Source organism: Phoenix dactylifera, unplaced genomic scaffold (genome assembly GCF_009389715.1).
Source record: "Phoenix dactylifera cultivar Barhee BC4 unplaced genomic scaffold, palm_55x_up_171113_PBpolish2nd_filt_p 001490F, whole genome shotgun sequence".
Classification (NCBI taxonomy): domain Eukaryota; kingdom Viridiplantae; phylum Streptophyta; class Magnoliopsida; order Arecales; family Arecaceae; genus Phoenix; species Phoenix dactylifera.
Genome location: NW_024068802.1, coordinates 71,136 through 80,836, shown reverse-complemented (window position 1 = coordinate 80,836; position 9,701 = coordinate 71,136). Strand labels below are relative to the sequence as shown.

Here is a 9,701-nt window from a genome sequence, read left to right as displayed (position 1 = left end):
TAAGTTCAATTTCCTCTCCCTTCCTAGTAAGAGCTGCCATTTTAGCCTGAATATCATCCTGAGTACTAAGGTTGTAAAGGCCCCCATGTCCAATGTTAGTAGGCTTAGGCAAAGGTTTATCCACTCTATCCCCTGTATCCCATAATTGTGCAGTCTCTGCGAGAGAGTCTAAATAGTCCCATGCCTCATCGGGTTGCTTTTCCAAAAATAGACCATTGCACATAGTCTCTATAAATTGTTTTAACTGTGGAGATAACCCTTCATAAAAGAAACTAATTGTTCTCCATGTTTCAAACCCGTGATGAGGACAAGAGAGAAGCAAATCTTTAAATCTCTCCCAGCATTCATAAAATGTTTCATGGTCTTTTTGTTGGAAATTACTAATGTGCCTTTTCAAAAAGTTAGTCCTTTGTGTGGGAAAGAATTTTTTCAAGAATTCTCTTTGCATATCATGCCATGTTCCTAGCGATCTAGGTCTCAAGGAGTTCAGCCATGTTTTGGCTTTATCCTTTAAGGAAAAAGGAAACAAAGTCAATTTAAGGACATCTTCCGATACATTTGGCACTCTAAATGTGATGCTAATTTCCTCAAAATCCTTAAGATGAAGATAAGGGTTCTCGGATTCCATTCCATGATACTTGGGCAGCAATTGAATTACTCCTGGTTTGATTTCAAAGTGTCCTACGTTTTCAGGAATAATCATGCATGAAGGTTGACTAGTCCTAGTGGGATGTAAGTATTGTCGAAGTGTCATAACTGGGGGTCTACCTTCATCACCATGGTGACTTCCTACATCATCAGAAAAATTTGCCATCTCAAAAGGTGTGAGATACTGCGAAGGAATTTCAAGGATGTGTCCTAAGGGATGATCTAAAGTTGTACGACTTAATCGACCGGTATCGTCCCTATTCCAACCTAGCATACAAAATTTAATTTTTAATTAATTTTTTTTTTATTTTTTTTATGATCACCCTTGATCTTTTCTTAAAGTTCTTATCAATTTTTCAATTAGCAACAAGGGTTAATGAGATATGATGATAGTAAAATTCTGATTCTAAGAAAAAAATAATTTAAACACAGAAAATTCAAAACAGACAGCAGCAAGGTTTCAGATTAATATAATGGTCATACAAGTATCAGAATGTCAATCAGACCGTTCCGATGAAAGAAACACAGGTCCTGCACCCGACGACCAAAGTTGAATCCAATCAGACGGTGAATTACTCAGATATCAGAGTTTGATGCGGACTGTGCAGGGAATAAAAAAAATAGCAATAAAGATTCAATTTTTTTTTTCAAAAGAAAAATACTAACAAATCAACTAAAAATTAACTCTAAAAATATACTAATAAATCAGCCGTTCCCCAGCAACGGTGCCAAAAACTTGATGCAAAATTAAAATTGTTCTCCCAAGTGCAGGAGAATCGCACAAGTAGTAAAATCTCGGGAGTCCGAGGTCGAATCCTCAGGGAACGATCTATAGATTATTAGCGTAATTTTTAGATGTAATTTTCAGTTAAATAAATTTGTGGATTAAAATGATGTTTTGGTTTTCAGAAATTAAATGCAAAGAATAATAAACAAAATTCAATGAAATAGAAATGGTTAGGGATCCGGAATCCCCCTTGACAATATTGCATTCAAGAAATAAACTTGGTAATTCTCGATCAAGGATCAAATAAATAAAATAGTTCCAATCATGAAATATATCTTTTGAATACATGAACTCAATGTCTAAGCATTCATCGTGCCAGTTATATCTACGACAAATCAAATATCAGAGCAATCCATGCATCAATAAATATAAAACATGATGAATCTATCTAATAAAAAATATGAGAGAATCAGAACATATGAAAAGATGTAAATCCATTAAAACCAAAGTTCAGAGTTTACTTCAAGAAAGTTACAAGTCAAGGGTTCTCCCATCACCCTAGACCAAAGGGATTAGCCGGCCATCAACATGAAAAATCTCCCCTGTTCCTCTTTCCCCTTTTTTTTTCTTTTTTTATTTTCGGAACAGGGGCTCCCCTGTTTCTCTCCTCCTCTGTTTTTTTCTTTGTTTTCAAATGAGAGCTCCCGCCCTTCGTTTGCCAACCGAGAGCCCTTTATATCTCTCGATGGACCCCCTGATCACACTGGATGCTCCTCTCATGCTGGCTACCGAGTATCCCGGACGCGGAGAGGCTGAGAGGCGGAAGAAGCGGGCGGACACGGATGGATGAACTCGGATGATTGCGAATCTGGGAGGCTGCGAGGAAGACGGAAGCTGGATTTGTGCTGTGGATGCGGGATCTTCGGGGAAGATTTGCACGCGGACGGCTGGGAGGAAGAAGTGTGGACGCGGACGTTGGAATCGGGAGATGCCGGGATCTTCGGACGCGGTGAAGCTTGGGACGCGTGGGAGGATGGACTCGGAAGCTTCACGGGATGCTGGGGTGCGTGGACTGCTGAGAACTGGGAGAACCTGGGACACGGAGACTGCTCACGGGATGTTGGGCTGCACGCGGATGAGCTTGAGATGGGGCTGATCACATGCACTGGGATGATCATGAATCCTGGGATTTGCTGTTGTTCCTGGACGTGGAGGATCACTCGCGGGAGAAGCGGAATCTGGAGGCTCGTGGATGCTGGGTGGACTGGTTCGGAAGGAATGCTTCATGGGATGCTGACCGGCTGGGCTTGAATGCTTGGGATTGGTTGGAACACGTAGGAGCTGATGTGGCTGGAACTCGGGTGCAAGATGGCTTCACAAGCGGAGAAGACGGACTGCTGGTGCTTGGGCTAAGATGCATAAGAAGCTGGGTCGCACGAGATGCTGGGAAGGAAAAATGAAGCTGCGACGAAGTGGACCGCTGAACTTGACCTCCTTTTAGTGTGCAACTGGCGTCGTCCCATGCAGTTGGCTGGTCACCTATAGTGATGCATTTTTTTGAACCCAATGTGCATTTTAGCTTTGATTTCCAATCACCTGCACCCCACAAAAATATAATATTAATGCGGCAATTTTATCATTATTTGTTAGCAATAATACTAATTTAAGTGATGTATAGATCGCACTTTTGTGCTCTCATCACCTTTGGCTACCAACCTAGCTTTGTTTCTTATTACTATTCCATCTTCATCTAGTTTATTTCTATATACCCACTTGGTGCCGATAATCGAAACATTAGGGGGTCTTTTCATTAGAGTCCAAACTTGATTTCTTTCAAATTGGTTTAATTCCTCTTGCATAGCATTTATCCAATTTTCATCTTTTTCGGCTTCTTCTAGTGATTTAGGCTCTATCTGTGAAACGAATGCAAGATAATTACTAGTGTTTCTTAAAGAGGATCTTGTCCTTCTTAGATCCCTTGGATGACCATGTGCATACCTCCATTCCTTAGGAAGATCTTGATTTCTCGCTGGAGGTTGATCTTCTTCATCTTGCTGAATTGTATCTTCTTTGATTTCATCCTCATGTTGTTTGTCTTGTATGGAGAATTTCTTCATTCTGTCTTCAAGTATACCTACATCACCATCTTCTTCTTTTCTAGAAGAATCTCCATTAGCTTCATCAAAAACAACATGAATGGATTCTTCAACAACGAGAGTTCTCTTGTTGAAGATCCTGTATGCTCTACTAGATGAGGAATAACCAAAGAAGATCCCCTCATCTGATTTAGCACTAAATTTACTTAGATTGTCCTTTCCATTGTTTAAAACAAAGCAGCGACAACCGAAAACATGAAAATAGCTTATATTAGGCTTCTTATTTTTCAACAACTCATAAGGTGTTTTCTTTAAGATAGATCTAACTAAAGCACGGTTTAAAATATGACATGCAGTATTTATTGCTTCAGCCCAAAAGTACTTTGGTAGATCCGATTCGCACAACATGGTACGAGCCATATCTGCTAGTGTGCGATTCTTCCTTTCTACCACCCCATTTTGTTGGGGTGTCCTAGGGGCCGAGAAATTGTGATTGATACCGTTTTCTTCACAAAATTTTTCAAAATGCTGATTTTCAAACTCGATACCATGATCACTCCTAATTGCTTTTAGTTTTAGATTAAGTTCATTCGAAATCCTATTATGAAACTTGATAAAAGCGGAAAAGGACTCATCTTTGTGTGCAAGAAATGAAACCCATGTAAAACGTGAAAAATCATCAATAATTACAAGACCAAACTTCTTACCCCCTAGACTAGCAGTTCTAGTGGGTCCAAATAAATCCATGTGAATTAGCTCTAAGGGTTTTGATGTTGAGACTATGTTCTTAGGTTTGAAAGAGCTTCTTGTTTGTTTCCCTAGTTGACATGCAGCACAAATTTTGTTCTTTTCAAAATCTATTTTTGGTAGTCCTTTAAATAGATCTTTTGTAATCAATTTAGAAATTAAATCCATGCTAGCATGTCCTAACCTACGATGCCATAACCAGCTAGTCTCATTGACCTTGGCATCCATGGCTACAAGACATTGGCCATCTTTCATGGTGAGATCATCAAGATCTACCATGTAAACATTTCCAAGCCTATGTCCCATAAGTATGATCTCATTGTCAATTGGACTACTAATTATGCATAGGAAAGATTCAAATGACACTTTAAGGCCCTTGTCACAGAATTGACTTATACTTAATAAATTATGTTTTAATCCATTAACTAACAATACATTGTCAATAAATGAGGAGGGTGATATGGAGATTTTACCAACGCCAATGATTTGACCTTTAGCATTGTCTCCAAATGTGACTACTCCTCCTTCTTTTGATTTCAAGGTGACGAAGAGGCTCTTGTCACCGGTCATATGCCTTGAGCAACCGCTATCAAGATACCACATTCTCTTTTTGCTCCCGGCTGCAAGGCATACCTGCAAAATAATCATGTGAAGCTCTTAGGTACCCAAGTTTTCTTGGGTCCTTCTTGGTTAGTGTAGTTGGTTCCCTTAGGAACCCACATTTTGGTTGTGTTTTTACCCTTTACAAATGTGTTCTTATTAGTTTGAATCTTTCTTTGAATGCAAGAATAAGCTTTATGTCCACTTCTCTCACAATAAAAGCATGTAGGTTTTTCAGTTTTGACATCTTTTGCTTTTACAAAAAAGTTCTTTAGATATTTTTGTTGTTTGCTAGTTTTGTATCCTAATCCGGCTTTATTAAAAACAGCTCTTTGATTGGATAGAATAAGATTTAATTTTTCCGAGCTATGTGTAAATTTCTGCACAATTGGTTTATACTTGTGTAGCTCATTCTTAAGGTCCAAATTTTCTTTAGCTAATTCTTCCTTATCATTTTTAAGAGATTCGACATTTTGTGCAAGTGAAGTATTACTATTGAGTAGGAATTTGACTCTTAGATTTAATTCCTTAATGAGTGTTTTTGCCGTTTCATACTCAATGCTAAGTTCTGAAATTTTATCCTTTAGGTCAATAATGCTATCATTTTCATAGCTCTCCTTTTCAATCAATAGGTTTTTAATGTCATCCTTCAGTTTTTGATTGGAGGCCTTTAGTTCTTTATTTTTTACTCCTAACATACTACAATCATTCATGAGTTCTTGGAAAGCTTCATATAATTCTTCTAAAGTAAAATCTGTAGTTGAGCTTTGACATACCTCATCGTCGTCGAATGCCATGAAACATAAATTGGCGGTCTCTTCCTTCTCTTCCTCGGAGGAGGATGTGTCACTATCATCCCAAGTCGCTTTCAACGCCTTCTTCTTCTTCTTTCCATAGTGCTTCTTCTGTTGAGGGCATTCGGAGCGGATGTGTCCTGGTCTCTTGCAATCATAACATATGATTGGGTCTCTTTCTTTTTCTTTTTCCTTTTTCCAATCATTTCTCCCTCCAAACTTCTTTCTTGGGAAGGCCTTCTTTCTTCTTATGAATTTTTTGAACTTCCTTACTATTAAGCCCAAGTCTTCATCTTCACTTTCTTCTTCGCTTTCACTGCTTTCTTCTTCACAATTACTTGAAGTGGCCTTGAGGGCGATTGTCTTCTTCTTTGGCACATCTTCTTCATGTTGCTTCATTATGAGCTCATGCGTCATCAATGAGCCCAATAGTTCTTCGAGTGCCAAGGTGTTGAGGTCTTTGGCTTCTACAATCGCCGTGACCTTCGCTTCCCAAATTTTTGGCAAGGACCTGAGAATTTTCCTCACAAGTTCTGAATTAGTGTAGGATTTACCCAAATTCTTTAGACCATTAATTATATCAGTGAAGCGTGTGAACATGCATGAAATAGTTTCGTTGGGTTCCATCTTAAATAATTCATATTTGTGAACTAGAATGTTCATTTTAGACTCCTTGACTTGATTAGTACCCTCGTGGGTAACTTCAAGCCTATCCCATATTTTCTTGGCGGAACTACAGGTGGAGACTCTATTAAACTCATTTACATCTAGAGCACAAAACAATGTATTCATGGCTCTAGCATTGAGTTGAACCATCTTACTATCATTCTCATCCCAATCCTTCTCAGGTTTGGGAACCTGAATGCCATTAACTGTGTGAGATGGTTCGTGTGGTCCTTTGATTATAACCCTCCACAAGGCATAATCTTGTGCTTGAACAAAAATTCTCATTCTAGTTTTCCAATAGGAATAATTTGTCCCATTAAAAAGTGGAGGTCTATTGGTTGCCTGCCCCTCAGCAGGAACATTGTTGAAGGGTGTTGCCATCCTGATCTTTGGCAAAGACGGTTAGGTCTTCAAGAATACACAGAGCACCCGCTCTGATACCACTTGTTGCCCAGTGATGGTCACCCAGGAGGGGGGTGAATTGGGTGTTTTAAAATTTTTGTCTAATTAAACAACACACACAAGTGTAGGTGCAAAAGTAGAATTAAAGTGGTAAGCACAATCAATCGCAAACACAGAGGTTTATAGTGGTTCGGAGCTTCCACTGCTCCTACATCCACTCCCCAAACACCTTTGGGAATTTTTCACTATAATCGGCGATTACAGTCCGGTAGTTTTTCGAGTGAACTACCCAACTCGTTGTTTTAACCCGGGCTAACAACGAACCCTACAATCCCCTAATTTTAAACTAGGCTAGGGACGCCTAACCCTTGTTCCAAGTTCCTTGACTGGAACAAGCACAAAGTTCAAGTGTTTTACAAGAATTTAAAAGCTTATGTGAAAGCAAATAAAACGATGAAGAACAACAAAACCGGAAGAACCCTCTTTGCCGTTGAAAGCGTGGATGATGGTGGTTCTTCCGATGTGGATCACGTCGGCTTGAATACGAGCTTTGATTGCCAAGTGGAAGTGAGTAGATGAGCATGAAATCAGATGAAGAAGACTTGAATGCACTTGATTTCTCCTCTTGAAAGCACCAACTCCCTTGAAACTCTTTCTCTTTCTTCTCTCTTGAATGCTCTTGTGTTTGGTTGGTGAGAAGATTGTTTTTAGGCACTTAAAAGCTCCTTTTTATACTTCTACAAGCAATAGATCCGTTAGACACAAAAATATAGCCGTTAGAATTTCAAACAAACCTGCAAAAATGTGTCAGTCGCGTCCCAGGCATTTCGGAGACGTCTCCGCTTGAACCAGAGACGTCTCGGCTGTATAAAAAATCTTTTGGCGATGTTATAGTCGACTCGGCGCTTTCTGGGGACGACTCCGAAGAAGAACAGCTCGATTTCTTGTTTTTCTGTTTTTCTGAGAGAGTCGGCTCGCATGCCTTGGGGGACGTCTCGGGATTTTTGTGCTTTATGCGTGGGGACGACTCCGCGACGTCGGAGACGGCTCCGACGTTTTCTCAACGAAAAAGCAGATCCACTGGAATCCCTGAGAGAGTCGGCTCCGCGTCCTTCGGAGACGACTCGCGCGCATCCCTTGAAATCGGCCTTTCTGCCGTCTCTGAGAGAGTCGACTCTGGAAAGCCGGGAGTCGACTCCGACCCTGCGAGACGCCTCGGCAGGTGCTGGGGACGTCTCCAGACGTTCCAGCTTCTTCTCTGCGTGCCAGAGACGTCTCTGGAACAAACCGGAGACGTCTCGGCTGCCCTTGATCCGTTTTCTTCATCTCAAAAATCTTCAATAAATCCACCGAAAAATATGGAAACATACCTTGACAATTCTTAACAATATTCTTAGTTAAACACCTGAAATGCTCAAGTAAATTGTTAATATAAAGGGAATTATACTCTAGTGTTTTGCATTTATCAAAATCCATTAGGGGGTCAACAATTTGATACACCTCCTCACTTGATCTGTGCCTCCTCTTATTTGATATGGCCCTTTAAATGATGCCCTTTCATGAAAGGATGTGTGGATGGGATGCATCCCTTGGAGATGCATCCCTACACCTATTATAAATAGGCTAGCGCTCCATGGGTTTCATCATTCCAACTCCATCCCACTCCTCTCTTCTTTCTTTCTTACATTAGTTTTTTTCTTTCTAGCATTGCTTCTAGTGTGTCCTAAGCCAAGACAAGGTGGTCTTCTTTAGGACAAAAGGATTAGAAGTGATTTTAGAAGGTTAAAGAAAAATAGAAAGGAAGGAAAGCAAGCCATTAGAGTTCTTTAGAAAAATTCTGCATTAAGGATCAAAGTCTTTGAAGCTTAAGACTTGAATTAAGTTTTCGTGTGGATCAACGTTGGAGGGTGAACATTTGGGCATCTAGTGGAATTCTACACATTGGATTAGCGTTAGAGGTATTCTTCTATTTCTGTATTTATATTATATTATTTGATTGCTTCTATTAAGGTGATCTAGGCTTATAAGGGTTTAATGTTAAGGGACTTTATTAAGAATTTTTTAAAATCCCTAGCTTCCGCCGCGGATTATAACATGCTAAAACCCTTCAGAATTTTCTGAACTTTCGCACGAGAAGAGCCTCATCTTCATCTTCCTCATTGTCTTCTTCTTCACTGCTGCTACTGCAAGAGGGATCCTTGTTAGAAAAAGTAGACTTAAGGGCAATTACCTTTTTCTTGTAGGAGGACTCTTCTTCACTGTGTTGCTTCATTGTGAGCTCAAGTGTCATCAAGGATCCAAGGAGCTCCTCGAGTGCCAGCTTGTTCAAGTCTTTGGCTTCTTCGATCACCGTTACCTTGGCTTCCCATGACCTTGGTAAAGATCTAAGAACTTTTCTGACAAGGTCACTGTTAGTATAACTTTTGCCAAGACTTTTTAGGCCATTGACAATATCAGTAAATCTAGTAAACATGCAAGTGATAGTTCAATTAGATTCCATTTTAAATAGTTCATACTTATGAACTGGCATGTTTATTTTGGATTCCTTGACTTGCTTCATGCCCTCGTGGGTCACTTCAAGTCTATCCCATATCTCTTTTGCAGAATTGCAAGTAGAGATTCTATTGAATTCATTATGGTCTAAGGCACAATAAAGTACATTCATTGCTTTGGCATTTAGTTGGGTCTTCCTTCTATCATTGTCATCCCAATCTTTTTCAAGCTTGGGTATAGTAATGTTATCTACATAAATAGAAGGAATGTATGGTCCATTAACTATGATGCTCCAAACATCATAGTCTTGGGCTTGGATAAATATCCTCATCCTAGCCTTTCAATAGGTGTAGTTGGTTCCATTGAAGAATGGAGGCCTATTGGTGGATTGCCCCTCACTAAGAGAAGATGCAAAAGGGGTTGTCATTTTGATCTTTTACTCTTTTAATATAAGAGCTCCGGCTCTGATACCACTTGTTGCCCAAGAAGACAACCCAAGAGGGGGGGGGGTGAATTGGGTTTGGATTA

The 9,701-nt window shown here is 39.8% G+C and overlaps 1 pseudogene; it reads left to right on the top strand.

The window, feature by feature from the left end:
• Positions 1-293: 293 nt before the first annotated feature.
• Positions 294-391, top strand: LOC120108691 (annotated as a pseudogene).
• The last annotated feature ends 9,310 nt before the right edge of the window (positions 392-9,701 follow it).